The sequence below is a fragment of the Ursus arctos genome, unplaced genomic scaffold (genome assembly GCF_023065955.2).
Source record: "Ursus arctos isolate Adak ecotype North America unplaced genomic scaffold, UrsArc2.0 scaffold_1, whole genome shotgun sequence".
Taxonomy (NCBI): domain Eukaryota; kingdom Metazoa; phylum Chordata; class Mammalia; order Carnivora; family Ursidae; genus Ursus; species Ursus arctos.
This window is the reverse complement of record NW_026622763.1, coordinates 72,234,352-72,254,436: the sequence shown is the minus strand read 5'-3', so window position 1 is coordinate 72,254,436 and position 20,085 is coordinate 72,234,352. Positions and strand designations below refer to the sequence as shown.

Below are 20,085 nucleotides of genomic sequence, written 5' to 3'. Positions count from 1 at the left end.
GAGTTTATTCTGTCATGTAAAGTAAGTCCAGAGTTTGGCATTTCAGGGTGGTACAGTGACCCTGAAAGGCCCAGGCTTATTCTGCCTTTTTTGCTTCCTTATCCTAGTCATGAATTCTATTTCCAGTGTTAATCTCAGGGTCCAATGCAGCTGCCGAACTCCAGCCATCATGTCTATGTTTTGGGCAGAGGGGAGGAAGGAAAGAAGCACAAAAGGGTGCATTTTGCAGTTAAATCAACTTCCTTTCACTGTTCTTCCTAGAAGTTCTACCTATTACATCTCATTGGCCAAAATTTAATCTTATAATTGTATGTGGAAGAGAAGCTTGTAAATGTAATGTTTCGCCGGAGATACAGCTATGAATGATAGACTGATTAATGGCCATGTCATGTGAATATGTTACCCCCCTACATGACAAAAGGAACCTTGCTGATATTGCTACATTAAGAATCTTGAGATGGATTATTCTGAATTATCTAGGTGATTCCAATGTATTCACAAGGATCCTTAGGGAGGAAAGGATTAAAGGTAGAAGAAGTAGATGGGACAATGGAAGTAGAGGTTGGAGTGATGAGCTTTGAAGATGGAAGAAGGTTTCACAAGCCAGGGAATAGAGGTGACATCTAGAAGCTGGAGAAGACAGGGGAAAATACTCCCCTAGAGCCTCCCAAAGGCAGGCCTAATGACACTTGGACTTCTTAGTCCCGTGAAACTGATTTCAGGCTTCTGAACTCCAGGACTACAAGGTAATACACGCTGTTGAAATTGTGGTAATTTGTTACAACAGCAATTCTCCGTTACCAGGGAAATAGTTTCTATCCGTTTCTCCTGGAGTGGGAGGTAATGAATATGTGAAGTGTTATGCATTCCCCAAATCCATTGCTGCTTTAGTACGACTCATTAATCAGTCCCGATAAATCCATCAGAAGTTGAAAATATTGTTAAGCTGAACATGTGTTTAATAAACCTGACTTACTGAACACCATAGCTTAGGCTAGTCTGTCTTAAACATGCTCAGACCACTTGCATGAATCCACAGTTGGGCAAAATCATCTAAAATGAAGCCTATTTGATAGTAAAGTATTGACTATCTCATGTAATTTGTTGAATATGATACCAAAAGTGAAAAACAGAGGGTTGTATGGGTACTGATACGGGTGGGTATGTTGACCCTTGTGACTGTGTGGCTGACTGGGAGCTGTGGTTTGCTGCTGCTGCTGCTGCCCAGCAAAACGAGAGAGCATCGTACCACACATCACTGGCCGGGGAGAAAAACCAAAATTCAAAAGTCAGGGTACAGTTTCCACTGAATGCATAGTGCTTTTGCACTGTCATAAAGTTGCAAAATCACCAGTCAAACCATCGTAAGTTTGGGGTCATCTGTAATCATAAAAGTATGACTCATCTAAAAAGAAGATGACCCTAATCAATGCACTTTAATTTGGAACCATAGTTGGCTAAAAAGTCCCCGCATTTTAATTTTATTAGTTATTCTGCTTGCAAAAGGTTTTTTTGGTTTGTTTGTTTGTTTTGTTTTCTGGTTGTTGTTTTTCTCCCCAGTGGTGGTAGTGGGTTAGAGTAGTAACAGCACTTATATTTGCCACAACTTTAGTTAACAATAGAAAAAAAGAATGTATTTGGAACTGGATTTAAAAAATTGGATTGTTCATAATTATATAAGAAGACCTACCACTGGACGTCTGATTGTCATGAATACAATGATTACAAAAGAGATATTTGGACAATTTTAATCACAGTGCCATTTGCTAATGTTGTTGATACATACTAAATATTCTGAAAAACTTCTTATGTTAAATATTTTCATTGAAGTAGTGAACCAGAATTCTTCCAAAAGGAGCAAGCATATGAAGGCCATGAGAGTTTGCCTGTTTCCTTTGATTGCTAGGTGGGTGAGAAAAATCTTATTATGAGCAAACAAAACCAAAATAATCAAATGCCTAAAATAATAAACTACCATTATTATTAGAAACACTTATATGATAATTTTTACAGAAAAATAATATTTTCTTTAGATGAGTCAAGGCAAAATGGAATGAATTCTTTTTTTTTTTTTTAAAGATTTTATTTATTTGAGAGAAAGAGAGAGCACACAAGAGGAGGGGAGGGGGAGAGGGAGAGGGAGAAGCAGACTCCCCGCTGAGCAGGGAGCTTGACATGGGGCTCCATCCCAGGACCTTGGGATCATGACCTGGGCCGAAGGCAGACGCTTAATTGGCTGTGCCACCCAGGCATCCCTGGAATGAAATTCTTTATTGCAGGGTTTCTTAATATTTCAGAATGTTGTTTAAACAAAGTCCCTCTGGCATGGCAACTGTTCCCAGGTAGGGCTCAGGTTCCTAAGGAGTTCAATGAGATGAGGCTGCCTTTTTTTTTTTTTTTAAAGATTTATTTATTTATTTGAGGGGGGAGGAGGGGCCGAGGGAGAGGGAGAGAAAATCTCAGCGCGGAGCCAGACCTGGGGCTTGAGCTCGCCACCGAAGATCATGACCTGAGCCAAAAATCAAGAGTGGACGCTTAACTGACTGAGCCACCCAGGTGCCTTGAGATGAGGCTGCTTTTAATCAATATGCCAGAGGAACCACGTGTAGGCTGACTACATAATGCTTGTTCCCACAAGTCAACATCCAGACAAAATGAACAAGAGCCAAAAGACCACTGTACAAATCTCTTGTCTACATGCAAGTCTACCAGCAAGTCTGGCCTTCAAGTAGAGGGCTGCTGGTGCTATGAGAGTTTCTTAGATGGTGCTTGGGTTTGGTTTTATGATCTTCTTCCAATAGTGTGAATTCTTAGCTTATTTTCTTATAAAATAGGCTAAATAAGACCCAAGAAAAGTAGCGTTTTGGGTGGTAAAATATACCTACCATAAGGGTCGCCTGGGTGGCTCAGTTGGTTAATTGTCTGCCTTTGGCTGAGATCATGGTACCGGGGTCCTGGGATCGAGTCCTGCATTGGGCTCCCAGCTCCGTGGGGAGTCTGCTTCTCCCTCTCCTTCTGCCCCTCCCCCTGTTCATTCTCTCTCTCTCATTCTCTCTCAAATAAAGAAATACATATGCATACTATAAAATTTGCTACATTAACCATTTTTAAGCTTGCATTTAGTGGCCGTAAGTGAACTCAAGATGTTGTGCAACTGTCACCATCATTCACCTTCAGAACTTTTTCATCTTCCCAAACTGAAATCTGTGCCTATTGAACATTAACTCCCTATTCTCCATCTCCCCAGCTCCTGGCAACCACCATTCTACAGTCTGTTCCTATGAATTTGACCTCTCTAGGTACCTCATGTAAGTGGAATCAAGGAAGATTTTTCCTTCTGTGTCTGACTTAGCATAATAGGTCATCTGTATTGTAGGATCACCCATATTGTAGCATGTGTCACAATTTCATTCCTTTTAAAAGCATGTTTATATCAGATTTTGTTTATTCATTCATTCAGGGACATTTGGGTTGTTTCTACCTTTGTCTAGTGTGAATAATACCACTATGAACATTGGTGTACCAACCTGTGTTGGAATAGGAGAGTGATTTTTAAGTACAGAAGTATGTCTGATTCACCCAGGATACATTCTGAAAATATATAGGACAAAAAAGTGGGAAACTCTACTCACAGAGGCTTTGACTCAATAGGTGTGGAGGTGAGATTCCAAGGCACTCACTTGATTACAAATAATTGCTTTAATGTATCTAGAGGCACATAAATAATATTTCTAAAAGACATAATGGAAATAGCCCAGTCTAAGACATTTTTTCTAAGAATTTTGTGAAATGGGACCAGAGTGGCATCACTGTTTCATCATTCATTTATTTTATATGCTAATATAAAATCATTGTGATGTTGAACATTAGTATTCGAGATAGTATCATGACAGAAACTTCAAAACTTACAATGAATACCCCACTGGAGAAACAAAGTTGGTGGTAGTTCGTCAGTGGATCTATAGTATTGCCCAAAAGAGAGAAGCTTTGGTTCTAGAAGTGGTACTTGTAAATTTTAAAAAACTATTTATTGAAGTATAGTACAAATACAAAAATATGAACTTCTATTATAAATGTAGAGCTTGATAAATTTTCACAAACTGATCCATTCACACAAACAGTGTATAACTAGCACCCAGATTAAGAACGAGAAAATCACCAACTTTCCAGAATCTTCCCTCATGGTTCTGTTCCAGTCATAACCCCCACCCTTACCCCCACACCAAGGTAACCACCATTGTGACTTCTAAATGACATTGATTAGCTCTCCTTGATTTGTGCTTATGTAAAGTGCATCATACAACATATGCCTCTTTGTATCTGTCTTCTTTCATTCGACCTTACACTTGTGGGATTCACCCATATTACTGATTAGTTGCAACTTGTTCATTCCCATTACTTTATAGTATTCCATGTGAGTACTATTTGTTTTCATGCAGGCATACACTTGAAGGGTATAAAAGCAATTTATTAAGTCATTTAAATTCATAGGAGAAGCCCCTAAAAATACACAATGATTCTATTCTGTGTTCACCATGATACAAACATCTGATCTATAATTTGAACCTCTAAATGATATTATCCACCAGAAAGGAGACCCTCTGAGTTGATGACCTTACAGTTCTGGGGTCAGATTCCCTTCTTTGAGTTAATAAAAGGAAGTATGGAAATATAACTCAGTGTCCTGTGAATTTGGCATGAACAGATTCCCTATGGTTTTGTCATCTTTGGGTGAGTTGATAAAGTTGAAATTTCTGAACCTTCAAAACTGAGGTATAAACTCTCAATGAATCTAGGTCTGAAATTACCTGATGGTAATTGGAGCTCTATTGACCTGAACTTTATTGATCTGAATTGTAAAGACTCTCTACTTTAAATGTACATCTGTGTCTAAATCTATCATTTTGTGAAGTGTAAATATCCTGGAAAAGAATGCCGATCAGGAGCCCAGCAGAAAATAGAAGGCAGAGGCGCCTGGGTGGCTCAGTTATTAAGCGTCTGCCTTCATCTCAAGGCATGATCCCAGAGTCCTGGGATCGAGTCCCGCACCGGGTTCTCTGCTTCTCTGGGAGCCTGCTTCTTCCTCTCCCACTCCCCCTGCTTGTGTTCCCTCTCTCGCTGACTGTCTCTCTGTCAAATAAATAAAATCTTAAAAGAGAAAGAAAGAAAGAAAGAAAGAAAGAAAGAAAGAAAGAAAGAAAGAAAGAAAGAAAGATTAGAAGGCATGCCCCACTGGAACTTTGTACCGAATGTCAAGAAGTCTGTTCACAGAAACTTGGGCAGAGTTAAGAAAAGTAACAAGGAATGTTGAGACCCTGGAATCAGCAACAGTGGGAAACTGCTGCTATCCAAGGCACAAAGGGGTAAGGAAAGGCAATACAGTCCTAGAGTCCAGCGAGGGCTGGAGAAGTGGGAGGGGGATTGGCTGACAGGGTGAGTGCTGGAAATATATCACCAAGTCAAGGAGGGAGTTGGGGAGAAAACTGTGTAACTTTTGACTGTCTTAATCTTTAATATCTGGCTCCCAAAAGCGTAAAAAGTGAAAAGTAAAGAGGGGGGAAAAAGGGTGACAGCTCTTTAAATCCCCTGGCAATCACTTCAGCCAAAGGGAGAGGGTTTAGCATCAAGGGGGTTAAGAATGGTTACCTGCTTCTTTGTCTGCACCTCTGTGATCAGAAGCAGCCATCAGTGATCAGAGCACAGATCCCAGCTAACTGGAGGACAGGGTCCTTTTTGTCCTCCCTGGCTCCCAAAAGCTGTTTGCAATTTGCTCTAGGAACGTGTGCAGAACTGCCTGCCATGTGGCCAGGAATGGGGGATGGGAATCTGCTACTGTAATGAGAGCAGAAATTGGCCAAAATCAGCAACAATTTACCATACAGGTATTCCTCTAGAAGTTGCAAGCCTTCAACAGACCCTGGAGTTCTGAAATAGTTATGTCAGACAGATTTTGAGAGTGCAATTGTTGTCTATGCAGAAACAGATTCCTGGTGTTTCCTACTCCACTATCTTCCCAGAATCTTCAATTTATGTTTAAGGTTTAGCCTGTCTCACAGGCTGCCCTGACACTAACCAAAGGGCAGTTGCATCAATCTAGAAATGACCCACATCGTACTCACATTTCATTGGATAGAACCAGTCACATGGCCACTTCACCATAAAGCCACTTGGGGAAAATAGAGGCACACATACTAATTGGTAAAAATCCATATGTTTGGCTTCTGTTCACCAATTATCCAGTTGTTCCACTTTTAGAAGGACAATGAGCTAAGTACCCCAGTGAGTCATGTCCTTGTAAAATCCCTTTCCTTGAGTGTGGGTGAGATCTATGACTTTCTTCTAACCAATAGAATTTGGCGAAAGTGATAAAATGTTACTCTCTTGATTAAGTTAAGTTATATAAAACTTTGTCATAGCAGACTGGAAAGATAGATTCTCCTACTGGCTTTGAAGAAACAAGATGACATTAGTTCTAGAGCCATTAGGAGTTGAATTCAACCAACACACCGAGAGAGTGGATTTTTTCCCTAGTCAAGCCTTCAGATGTGAATACAGTAGGCAGATACCTTGATTGAAGCCTTGTGAGCCCTGAGCAGAGGTCCCAACTGAGCTGTGCCCACATTTTCCACCCACAGAGACTATGAAATCATGTGTTATGTGTTAAGCTACTGAATGTGTGGTAATTTGTTATGCAATAATAGAAAGCTAATATAGTCCTGTATTTAAAAAACGCTCATTTTCTCCCTAAGGAAAACAATCTAGTCATTTTTTTCTAGTTCTAAATTCAAGATCTTTGGGTGATGTACAATCCTCTGTCAAGTCCAGATGTGGTGCTTTCTGTTAGAGTAACAACTTACGATCCAATAGGATAAGATACCTGCCTCCTATGAAGTCTAATACATAAGGATGCATACCTATAATAGAGACCACATTTTGGAAAAGAAAAGAATGGAAGATAACACAGCAGTCTTGTGCAGAGTAATGCTGAAATCCTGTGGGTAGGTATTGTGATGTATCCCAGGCCTGGTACTTTGGCAAGGTGCATGATTAAATCCTGGTTTTGCCCTCACAGAGGATCATTTTTCTCCATTGTTTCCCTCTACCCTCATCCTTTCCCCTTCCACCTCTGTGAGGTTCCTTCTTCCCCATTATCTTGCCTGGCCACATATGAAATGAGGAATGCTATGTGGGATCTCTTTGGGAAGGGTGAACATCATTCAAAGTCTGCTTCTTGCACATGAAAAGTTATGTTTTCTCCAGGCTCATAGTTTCTCTGGTAATACAATTTTGTCTAAAATAAACTGATTCATGATTTTTTTTTTTTTTTGGCTTTCAATCAGTTGCATGTGCCAGTAACTACACCCAAAGTGTTTTTTGAAACATAAGTTTTAAACTTCTCTCAACTAAATGGTAACCCTGAAGCTATCTGACCACACCCTCAAATTTGATCTTTTCCATGGCTGAGTTTTACTGAGATTTTGTTGCTCAAAGTCTTTACAAATCCCATTTTTACTGCTTGGGATTTAAAGGCGGTCAGCCTTTTTACCGCTGCAAATACCCAAATGTCTAGACTCTCTCTGCTCTCATTTATTTCTGAAAACTGGTGACTCGCTCATCTATTTATTATGATACTTTGCCATATGCTACCAACAGTTTCTTTTTTTATATTGTGGCATAATTGATATACAATATTAGTTTCAGGTATAGAACACAGTGATTCAACATTTATATACATTGCGAAATGATCATCATAATAAGTTTAGTTATTATCTGTCACCATATAAAGTTAATACAATATTAGTGACTATATTCCCCATGCTGTACATTACATGCCCATGACTTAGTTATTTTATAACTGGAAGTTTGTACTTCTAGATCCCCTTCACCCATTTTGTGTATCTCCACCCCCCAACTCCCTTCTTTCTGGCAACCACCAATCTGTTCTCTGTATTTATGAGTCTGGGTTTTGTTTGTTTGTTTTGGTTTGGTCTTTAGATTCCACATATAAGTGAAATCATGTGACATTTGTCTTTCTCTGCCAGACTTTTTTTTTCACTTAGCATGATATCCTCAAATCTCATCCATGTTGTCACAAATGGCAAGATTTCATTCTTTTTTATGGCTGAGTAGTATTTCATTGCATGTATATACATCATGTTTATTCATTCGTCCATTGATGGATACTCAGGTTGCTTCCATATCTCAGCTGTTATAAATAATGTTGCAATGAATACAATGAATATCTTTTCGAATTAGTGTTTTCATTTTTATCTTTGGATAGATACCCAGAAGTGGAATTGTTGGATCATACTAGAGATCGATTTTTAATTTTTTGAGACATCTTCATACTGTTTTCCACAGTGGCTGCACCAATTTACCTCCCACCAACAATGCATGAAGGTTCCCTTTTCTCCACACCCCCTACCAACAGTTATTTATTTTTTATAATAGCCATTCTGGCAGGTGTGAGATGACATCTCATTGTGGTTTTGATTTGCATTTACCCAGTAGTGTTGTCGATCATCTTTTCACGTGTCTGTTTACCATCAGCATGCCTTTTTTGGAGAAATGTCTATTCAGGTCCTTTGCCTATCTTTTTTTTTTTTTTTTAAAGATTTTGTTTATTTATTTGACAGAGACAGCCAGCGAGAGAGGGAACATAAGCAGGGGGAGTGGGAGAGGAAGAAGCAGGCTCCTAACGGAGAAGCCCGATGTGGGGCTCGATCCCAGAACGCTGGGATCACGCCCTGAGCCGAAGGCAGACGCTTAACGACTGCGCCACCCAGGCGCCCCCTTTGCCTATCTTTTAATCAGATTTGTTAATTTTTGTTTTTTTATTGGATTGTATGAGTTCTTCATATGTTTTGGGTATTAACCCCTTATTGGATATAAGATTTGCAGATATCTTTTCCCATTCAGTACCAACTAATAGTTTCCATTGCTGACTAGTTGATTCTTCTAATCACTTTCCTTAGAGCTGCTGACTTAGTGGCACAAGATAAATTGTAAGTTATCATAGCAACATTTTGTTGTTTTGCCACTGCATATTATTATAACCATCTTTCTAGCTTCTAATATTAGTTTCCTTGCTGCTTGCTACTAAACTCCGGAGTAAATGACACATATTTTAGGTTTTAATTATAGCGATACCCTATTTTCAGGTACCAATTTCCATTGTCATCAGGATCATCAATCCCAACTGATGTAACAAATAACCCCACATCTAATTATTGTAACTCTTTATTTCTTGATTACATCACAGTCTTATGTCAGTTAGTCAGCTTTCCTCCAAGTGATGGTTCAGGGATCCAGTCTCCTTCCATCTTGGGATGACACCACTGCAGTATATGGGCTCTGTGGTTTTAGTGAAGGTGAAAGACTGGTTCAAGGCGAGGCTAAGTGAGAACCTGCCCTGGATCCTGGTAGGTGGAGACCTAAATTAGGTAATGGTGGTGATAGGGGATGGGGAGTACAGTGTGAAAGAACCGAACCTTTATACACTTTTGGAAATCTGCGATTCTAGGATGACTTTGCTATTAATCTTATTTGATGCCTTAGCCTTGGGTTTTATGCTTGACATATAGAAAATTTGAAAGATAGATGGGGCTGATTTTTATTTAAAAGAAAAAAGTTTTTTTTTTGTTTTTTTTTTTTAACCTAAGGGCAGCAATAATGATCCATTTTAGTGCTATTTATTTTTATGCTTTTTTGTTTAAGGCAAGATTGTAACATAGTAGTTAATCAATATAGGAGGTTAAGGGTTTGCAGGTGTGGGGTTGCTGGGTCTAGAGCAAATTGTAGAAAGAGAACATCATGTGGGATCTCTTGGGATCCTGATTCTTCCAGTAGGAACAAAAATAGGACTTTTTTTTTTTTTTTTTTTTTTTGCCATGTGCTGTGGGGGTTCATCAATTCTGTGGAATATCCCAGCAATGGATAGATCTCTGGGAATAATGAGTCAGGGCTTTTTTTTTTTTTTTTTTTTTTATGACAGGTGATAGAACACAACTGAAAGTTATCTAAGGAATTTAAGAGGAAGGGGATTTATTGGCGTCAGGGGTAGTGTTCATTCTGCCGTATTTGGCTCCGAAGGCTCAAAAGACACCATCCTTTCTCCCTCAGCTTTCTTTCCCTTGAAGTTGACTTCCTTCAAGTGGTGGTACTTGTTATTACTGGCTTATTAGTTATCCTAGTTAAAAGAGCTTCTTTTTCTGAACTGATTCAGCAAAAGCCCCAGATGGAGTTCCTGAACCAACATACCCATCCCAGAACCAATTACTATGGTCTGGAGTATGATGACTGGTCAGTTCTGGGGAGTGAGGTTGGGAGGTGTCATGATCCTGAATCATAAAAACTCGTGGGCAAGGGGGAGGGGTAGTTCCCAAAGGAAAATATAATTCCTGCTAATAGAGAAGGGGGAGAGATGGATAATACTGAAAATACATACTCAAAAATTCCAAAATAATGGCTACCCATTATTTGGGGGAGAGGGCAATATTTGGGGGCTTCCTCCATATGGCTATAGTTGTTAAACTGTAAAATCAAGTACATCTTTTTTCCCACATCTGGATAGATACCATGCATAGGGGGCAATAGTCTTAAATTTCGGCTTTTTCAGTCTTTCCCCTAAGTGGGACTGAGTCAATGAAGATGCTACAGAAGAAGTAAATAGAAAGCTGAAAGTATTAATACAGTAATTTTTAATTTAGTGCCCTCTTTAGGCAAAGTAGCTCGGAGCGCTTTCAATAATCCATTTTTAATTGTGACCACACCCCGTGTAGGTGACATGAGTATTACCGTCTTGCCCTTGCAGTTGGGGAAACCGAGGCATGACACTCCTTCCTTCAGCTTTTCGGTGGGATTTAGTAAGAGTCCTGCTTGCATGACCTCAGAGGGTCTCCTCCTTCCTCCACGGCGCCTCTCAGAACCCTCATGTCCTCCGGCGTCGCAGAAGGAGAGCAGCTCGGGATCCTCCGCAGCCTCGGGATTCGTCCTCCGCCCAGCTGCACCCGCCCCACTCTCCCGCACCTTCCTCAAGAGGTCCAGCTGGCCAAGGTCTGGCTGTCCCTCCCGTCCTCCCCCCCCGCCCCGGCCCCCCGCCTCCCTTTCCCCGGTCCCCGACGTGCAGGAAGCCCCCAGCCAAGTGCCCCGCAGGAAGGTGCGGGCAGATGCTGCTCAGGCGTCTAGCGGGAGGGGCGCCGGCGCCGCCAGAGGTGAGCGGGCCGGCCCTGCGCTCTCGGAGGGCCGGGGCGCAGGGGCTGGTTGGGGCGGGCGCCCGGACCAGCCCGGCAGGAGGAAGGTGGCGGCGGGAGGGAGGCCGGGCTAGGCGGCAGGGAGCAGCGAGAGGGGAGACGCCGGCGGGCCGGCGCGCTGCTTGCGGGCGACGCCAGGAGAGCGAGCGCCAGGGAGCCGAACGTTGCGGAGTCTCTCGGGGACGCGCCGCGCCCGCCGGGGCCGCCGAGCTCGGCCGTAAACCTCCTGGCGGCCCCCGGACCCCCGGCGCCCTCTCGAGCGCGGGCGGGAGACATGGCTTCGCGCGTCCCCGCCGCGGCTCGTGCTGACTCGACACAATCGGCGGGTCGCGCGGGGGGCGCGGCGTAACCCGGGGGTGGGCGGCGGCGCGGAGCCGCCGGAGGAGCTCCGAGTGTCGCTGGGAGCGAAGGAAGATGCCAGCACAAAGGCGAGCGGAGACCCAGCCCGCTGCGGAGGGCGGCGGGAAGAGTCGCTGAGGGGCGCGCCGGGCGCGCTCTGCTCCTGCGCCGCGTCTCTCCCGTAGCCGCCTCGGGTCGCGGGGTCGGGGACGGCAACGCAGGATCCCTTGGCCCCTTGGCAGCGGCCCCCGCAGCCGGGAGCTGCATGCGACGCGCGGCGGCGCCCCCGGCCGCCTGCTTTCCCCGCGGCGCGCGCGGACCGGCCGGAGGGCGCCGGGCCGCGGGTCCTGTCGACTGCGGGGGCGCCCTCCCGCCCCGCGGCCCCGTTCCCAGCCTCAGCCCTTGGCGGCGGCTGCGGCGCCGAGCCCCAGGTGAGTGCGTGGCCGGCGCCCGGCCCTCGCGCCGCAGGTACCGGACGGCGGGAGGTGGCTTTGTTTTCCTTCCTCCCGCCCCGGCGCGGTCATTCATTTGACATTTCGGCTTCCGCTGCCCTGAAATGCTGGTGTGAGGCACCGGGACGTGTTTGGTGGTTTGATTATCCCAGGGAGCTGAGACTTTTGAGCATCACTTGAGGGAGAGGGGGCTTCATTTCTTTTTGGTTAGGAATGTGTAGTGAACATCCTCTGCTGGGGCTTGGGGCCTGGAGGAAACTGGGGCTGCGGATTTAGACGTAGACGCTTCCGAGGACGTGCAACTGCAGAGGTTGGCTCTTCCATGCCTGTCTTTTCCTCCCTTTGCAGTGCTCAAGTGTTTTTCCTTTATAATGATCAACTTTAGGAACATCTTTACAGGGACGTTTATTTCTTTTAGAGTTGGAAGTCTTTGGAGACAAGACAGAGAACTCACAGAGTTACAAGAGATCGATATTAAAGTTCCAGAAGGCAAGCAACGGCGATCATCATAGATAGAGGTGGACGGTAGGCAAACTTCCTGGGAGGCTTTAAGCCTTCCTGGTTTGTTTCTGCTGTCACTGCCCCAGAGTCAAGCAAACTCTGAATTCTCGCTGTATGTACGCCTTTGTCGAAGTGTGAAACTTGTCTTTTCTCGAACAGTTTTCTGTACTTTGGCTTTTAGAAGAAAAATATTTTAATGTAATTAGTAGCGTCCTCTATTAGACCTGGTGAAATTTCATGTATGCTTTTGTCTTACAAGTATGATTTTCATTTTATTGTTTCTCCTGTTCCCTCAGGGCTCATGTCTTCGTTGCTTAGAGAGAGCTTCCCCCACCCCCCTCCTCCCAACAGATGGCTCTGTATGTTCTGAGAGGTTATCTTTAAAATGACACTCACAGTCCCTATAAACAGAGAAGGATCAGTTATTAGGCTTATCGTTGGCATTATTAAAGCAAGAGGCCTAATCTGGATGGGGATATTATTAATGGTGTGAAAATCTGGAGCTTGCTAATCTGTTTGGTCATCAGAAGATTCCTGCAGGGATTGTTTATATAGTGTGGGAGACAGATGGCATCCCTAGCAGACAAGAGAAGCCGGGCATAAAGGGTCATTGTATTTTTCAGAAACTATCCACTTCACTGTTTGGAAGAGGAATAGGGTGGGGTAGAGGGTGGGAAGACATCATTTTGATCTCCCAAAGGAGACATTATAACCTTACCATCCGATCTCCTAACCAGTTAATTTCTTCTTTCTTTGAACATTTAAAAAGTCATCATTAAGCTATTTGTTTTAATTATTTGTTTGGCACATATTGGTCTCATCTGTGATTATGTGAAGCAGTTTAAACAGTTTTCTTAGCAAAAATGTCTTTGAATTTAAGATTATCCTACCATTTACGGGGAGAAAACAGTCATAACTTTCTTAGCTTTTGTTCATTTCAACAAATGGCCCCTTGGACTCAGTGTCTCCTAGCTGGAAGGACTTTGGTCCAATCTGCATGAATTCTTCCACCATCTCTATGACAGGTGATTCCCTAACTTCTAGCACTTGCCCCCAGACCCTCAGCTATGGATAGAATCAGCTTCTGTAATTACTTAGCCTGAGACATTTGGTTTATCATTGCCTCTATCACAAACGTTGAGCAGCCTTTGGCAGTGAATCTTTATGAATGACTGTGGAGTCTGTGAAGAATCAAAGTCATTCTGAACATTTGAGATAAGCCAGCTGGAGCTTTTCTGCTCCAACCACCATTATAGGTTCTTTATGTGCTGTAGATGGCAAAACTGGTCTTCCCCCTGTGATTGTGAAGGAAGATATCCCAGTAAATTAATATTCACCAGCCACCGGACGAGATTTAATGAAGAACACGAGCAATGTTTGACCCCTCTGAATAGGAAGTATGGATTAAAGTAAGCATTAGCTCTGTTTAACTTGGGCAATGTGATCTTGAGAGAAAAACAGTTTCTCATTCTTTTCAAAGCTTTTTTCACCCTGATCTCAGCAAAAGACAAAGGAACTAAAGTCACCTGTAGTTGAGGACAGATGGTATATCCTTTGGGTGAATGTATTTTTCAGGAGAGGTGGCTTTTGGGCTCTGTCCAGTTTCAGTGGGTGCCCTAGCATCAACGAAAGGATCTAACGTTCAAAATACTTGTTAAATCTGTGACTGGGTCTGTGTACCTTCTCACCAGGTTGCTGTCTCTCTTGTGAAGTGTTGCTTTTAAGAGAAGCCCGAGGCTCCAGGTCTGGGGCTTGCTTTGTGCCTGGCCTGGATCCACATTCTCATGTGTTGCTTGTTTTCTTGGGTAAAAATGGAACCAGTTTTGCATGGTGTGTGGGATAAGGAATGGCAGCATGGAGTGAAAACCTTTCTAGTTTCATTGTCAGAAGCCAGGCAGGCCTGGCCTGAAAGAGAAAGGGCTATATTTGAAGTTTGGTTGACCCAACAAAGGCAGAGATTGCTTCTTTACACATACAATGTCTTTTGTATGGGAATATGAATGAGGAATTAGAAGAGTGATCAGACCTCCTAGTTTGTCTACCATGGTCCCAGCTTATCCTACTGACCTGTCTTAGTTATAAAAGCATCCATTTTCATGTTTAGAAGTGCTGTGGTTTGGCTGATAAATTACACAGTCATCCTAAATGTTAGGGAAACTTGACATTTCTTTCCTACCCTCTCCTGTCCTCAGATTTTGAGTCTTGTTTTATTTAGTCTTTTATTTGTTATATGCAAAGGTAAGAAAGGTAAAAAAAAAAAAAAACCACCCAATTAAACCAAAAAGTACATACAGAAAAAAGAAATAGCAAGGAAGATAGAAGATCAAAGAACGAGGTCATTGATTACTTGTCATCTGTGTATGCATATAGGAAGTAAAAATTTATCCTTAAGTTGTTAAGTGTCTACTATGGCTCTAAGTGTATGTTATTATTGTCTTCAAGAATGAGAAGACTTACGCTTGCCCATTTACCTAGGGCTGGCACGAATTGGGATAACTCCTGGGACTTGGGAGAAGAGCTTCAACAAAACCTGTCTGCAGACCTGGCGGATGCATGGCTCTTGCAGATGTGAATGCACATTTCAAGATTTAGTGTTCAGTCCATTTTTGGGATATTTACTGAGAGTTCAGAACACAAGTGTTGTTGTGAAGACGTGACTCAACATTCTTCTAGCGTCCCAGCTCTCTGGGCCACAGGATAATAGAAGAACCTTTGTTTTCAGTCTTCTCTTCTGACTCCAGTCTTGGGTTTGGGTCTCAGCTTTTCACACGGAGGGCTTACGGAGAAGAACTTGGTGTGCCTGCTCATAGGGGTTTGAGATTGTGCAGGTGACCCGGTAGGGGTTTGGGTTCCAAAGCTAGATATTTGGAACTTGTGGCATCTACTTCTGCAACAGTTGCTTTACAACTTTGCTGAAGGATTGCCTGTTAGAAATAGTTCACTTGCAGCGCTGGCCAATAGGTGTTATTATTAATTATGGTTGTCATCTTTTCCATACCTGCTCCACTAACATCCTCAAAACTGAGGTCAGCATGCCTGAATAGGAAGGAATTTATGTATCTCCTTTATAAGTAGGGTGACATGTAATTCTTCTTTCCAGACAAGGACACGTTTGAGAGTAAGAGGGAGGAATAACTGGAAGGGGCACTGGATCAACAAGTATAAGATGGGACTGTCCCAGGAAAACGATGATATATGGTCATCTTGGGTATGACCCAAGACGTTAGCTTTTATATGAAGAATACCCATATGATGGAAAAAGTCTTTAGCTTCTTCTAGGTTTGTTCAGCATATATGTTTATGTGTGTGCGTGCATATATGTATATGTGTATATGTTTATATGAACGTTGATCATATGGCTATAGACATGTGTACTGTGGGGTTGAAATAAACCACTCAAGAATGCCTAGTATCTCCATGCAGATACATGAGGGGGAGTGTTCTGGGCATAGGGAACAGCCAGTGTGAAAGCCTGAAGTATGTGTTCAAAGATTAGCAAGAGTACCAGCACAGATAGGGTGGGGCAACTGTGGGGAGCTGGAAATGAGATCAGAAAAGTGGTATAGGAGTGGCAGGGCACGTAGGACCTTGAGATACAAGAGTGATTACAATTTCAGCAGAAATCCCATTATGTTCCTAAAACTCATTATAATATTAAAGAAGTCGTCTTTGTGCTCTGAAGCCTGCACTGGTCAATATAGTGCACGTTTCTAAATGGTGCATTTTATCTTGGTTAAGAAACTTTTTGTGTCATTTGCTTATTGTTTGCTAAAATAGCATATATTTGGTTGTTGCTACTCTTAAATTGTTTCCCCATTTTGCAAATATAGATCAGTGGCTCAAAAGTGGTTCTTCAAAGTGTGAAAATAGTAATGAAAATAGTCATATAAATGCTACAGTTCAGAATGTTCTAAACATACTTAGAGAACTCAATCCCACTGCAAATGTAAAGTGTGAAATCTGTATGTATAAAAACAAGGGAATCCGTGAGACTGTTGATGAGCTCAAAACAGTAACTGAAATTGAAAAGTGCAAATGGAAGTATGACGATGACTCTCCTAACACTGTTTTCTTCTTGGATTTGCCATCCGTTCACTCCTCATTCCCTGTCGTTGCCTGTTATGAAACCGTCCGATAGTGGCATGAAGCCATGGATGTTTTGGTGTCATTTTCAAACAAAGCACAGTGGCTTCTCTGTTATACTATTGAAGTTTTCCAGGACAAGCACACAATGATGCTTTCCATTACCAAATTAACATGTTATATTGCTAGAGGTAGGTAAGAGATGAAAACACTCTAGTGGCATCATTAAAGGACTTGCGTAGCAAAAGTAAGAATGAGTCATATTATTGAATAGACACTCGCAAACTCAGCTGGATAGCTAACGACAAACATTGTCCTTAAAGAGAAACCAGAAGTTATCGACAGAATTTCGTTGTCAAATGACACGGTTGGCTGTTGCATAACAGCGGTGGAGTAACGTGTGGAAGAGTGATTACTATCAAGTACATACTAGGAGATATTTCACTTTATGGTTGGATGAAACCAGTGAGGTCCTGCAGAGAATGAATCAGCTCTTGGCATTTGTTCAGAGAGGAGCGCTTGGTGATGCTTTGTTCATTTATCGCTGAAAACTTGTGCTAAAAGAGAGGAGATTTTTCTTTTGGCTAACTGTCATAATGAGACTGGAAACGTTGCTCCCGGGGCAGGACTTACAGAGCACTTGTTTCATGTTCCTGTGAGAAGGTGATGGCTTCGTAAAGAAAAGGAGTTGCGCCTAGAAGCCATTCTGCATGCTACTCCATTCACAGAGCAGATGTAGTGCCTTCTGATCTTGAGGAAATACTACAGAAAGAGTAAAAACTGGGTACAGCCAAATTGCAGCCCCTGAGTATATGAGTGTGCTGTGCAAAGTGACAGTATAAGACTGCTTCTTCATGCTGACATAGGCTGGTTGTTTAGAAGAAAAGCACACGTATGACATTTATTTGTGGAATAAGAAAAATGTTTTTTCATGACACTGATGAGAAACCATGTCTCTTCTATCTAGCGGCATACCTCAGTAATATGCTCTGCCCACAGTGAACGATGTCAAGGACAGGGAGGGAAGGAAGAATTGTTAACAGATAGAACAATCTGCCACAATCTTCGGACTAAGAAATTTTTAATTAGACAAAATTGGAGATCCACATTGACCATAAAAGGTTTTAAGGAGGTTGTATTTTCGGTAATGGACAGTCCTTTAAATAATAACCATATTTCCTCTTCGTGACCCACTGAAAGAATAAGAGCACAAAGAAATGGAACTTAGACACACTAATTTGGATGGAGAGAGGGTACAAGTGTATGTGGTATTTGAGAGCATGTAGAGAACCATGCTGGGAGGAACCTAGGCTTTTAGGATTTTGATTAAGATACTGGGTGGCAGGGGGTACAGGTAGAAGGATGTGGAGAAATCTAACAATTGGACATGACCTTTTATATACGTTTGCGTTAGACTTGGCTTCATTACAGACAAATGGGCTTTATACTCAAAGGTTTCAGGACATGATCTATATTGCCCCTGACCTAACCTGGAAAAGTAATTGATTTCCAGTGATCTTGGATTCTCATTGCACAGGCTTTCCTCTGTCCTTCCCTCTCGTCTTCCCTCCTGTCTTACCTCTTTTCCTTTGTTCTTTCCATCTTTAAGTTGGCATCTTTAAACTAAGAGACTTTGTGAGCTCATTTCCTATATCTCCATGTTGTTAGGCAGATAGGTGGGCTACCCGGGGCTGGAGGGATGAGAGCCTTTAGGGAGGGCCTCTGCTCTTTGGTCAGCTAGCCCACTCTAACGTGTAGGGTCCAGTTAGAGCACACATTTAAATTTGAACCCTCATTCTTCAATAAAAATTTGTTTCCTCTTTTTTTGAACTTAAATAAAGATGGAGTCTTTGTGTTTTGTCTAATAACTCTTCTATATTGATTACCGCTATTTACTTCTAGTACAGAAGCCATTCATGCATTATTTGTTGCACAAACACTGAGAGCTGTATATGAGCCAGGCTCTATGCTAAGTGATATGGTATAAAAGAGGTTAATAATTCGACATGGTCCTGCGCAGATTAAACAGAGACTCTAGTAGGAAACAGGCAACAAGAATATGATAAACAAATAAATATATAATTGCAAAGTAAATGTGGCAAAAATGTTTATATTTGTTAAATCTGGGTGGTGGTATATGGGCTGCTATTATACTTCTGAACTATATGAACTTCTGAATATATATTTGAAATATTTCCTAAGTAAAAAATGAAAAAAATATAGTCGAAGTGTGTTAAGTGCTTTGTAGAGGAGGATACTGATAGAACATGGAGTGTAACTGAGACTTCCTTTGGACAGAGTAGTCAGGGAACCAGAAGTGTACCTCATCGTGTGTGTGCCTGTGTGAGAGGGATGAGGATCATTTGAACGGGGTTCAGAGAAGAGTCACAAAGATACTTGATGACATGGTTGAAAAGACCTATGAGAATAGTCTCAAAGAACTGGGGCTGCTGAGCAGGAGGAGAAATTTACCTGATGCAGCGATTTAGGCTATCGTTTTCATAAATGTATAGGGGCATTTACACAGTCATATTCTCCTTGGTCATTTCCCATGTTCAACAGCAGGCAAGGCAGGTTGTTCAGTTTAGAAATACGTCTGAGAGGAAAATTGAAATTTTGTTTCTTCCGTCGAGGAAAAATTGGAAAGGACCTGAGAGACAAGCTAGTTCAGCCTTCCTGTGAAGAAATATCTCTTTAATGTTCTTAACAGGTGGTCATCAAGTTTGTACGAGATCCATTCTGTGCTTCCTCTACTCAGAACGGGGTGGTGGTGAGGGGGGGCACTCACTCTGGTTTGCTTTTATTAGGAGGTCTTCTTTCCATCCCATAAATATCTAGACTCATCTTTCCCTCAGTACTTTTACCACAGGAAGCACTTCCCACCTGGAATGCCCACCAGTTTGACTTACTCTTCCAGGCCCATATCTCCATTGCCTTTCTGTATAAAATCTGAAAACAGTAGTTTTCCTTACCTTTTCTTACCTTTCTCAAGAATATGGCATTCCTAGAAGTATAGATAGTTTCCTTTGTCAGTGATTGACAGTAAGGGTGGGCAGAATCAGGTAATAATCTGGGAGGGAAGTGTTTTGGTTGGACATCTTCCCCTCCAGATGCTGATATGCCACCCGCTTAGGAATCACTATTTTATAGTAGTTAATTTCTTCATCATTTTGTGTTATTTATTATTATTTTTAAACATTTATTTATTTATTTATTTATTTATTTATTTATTTATTTATTTATTATTTAAAGTAGGCTCCACACCCAGGGTGGAGCCCAACATGGGGCTTGAACTCATGACCCTGAGATCAAGAGTCAGATGTTCACCCACTGAGCAACTCAGACACCTCTCATCTTTTGCTTTAGATGTTGTACTAGTTATTTTGTTTCCTAGTAGCCCTTTATCCAACTAGGTTTTAAACACTCTAAATATATGGAAACTTGGCTGACACCTCTGT

General features: G+C 42.2%; 1 protein-coding gene across 2 annotated transcripts in view; it reads left to right on the top strand.

Moving 5' to 3' along the window:
- Positions 1-11,119: 11,119 nt before the first annotated feature.
- The window catches only part of HECW2 (HECT, C2 and WW domain containing E3 ubiquitin protein ligase 2), a 355,090-nt gene continuing 346,124 nt past the window's right edge, over positions 11,120-20,085 (top strand). Inside the window, exon 1 of one of the 2 annotated variants that reach the window (XM_057303656.1) lies at positions 11,120-11,213. The gene's annotated coding sequence lies outside the window, so the exon portion shown is untranslated. Of the gene's footprint in view, positions 11,214-11,950; positions 12,023-20,085 lie in introns of those variants that run through there. The other variant, XM_026492284.4, reaches the window with a different exon arrangement.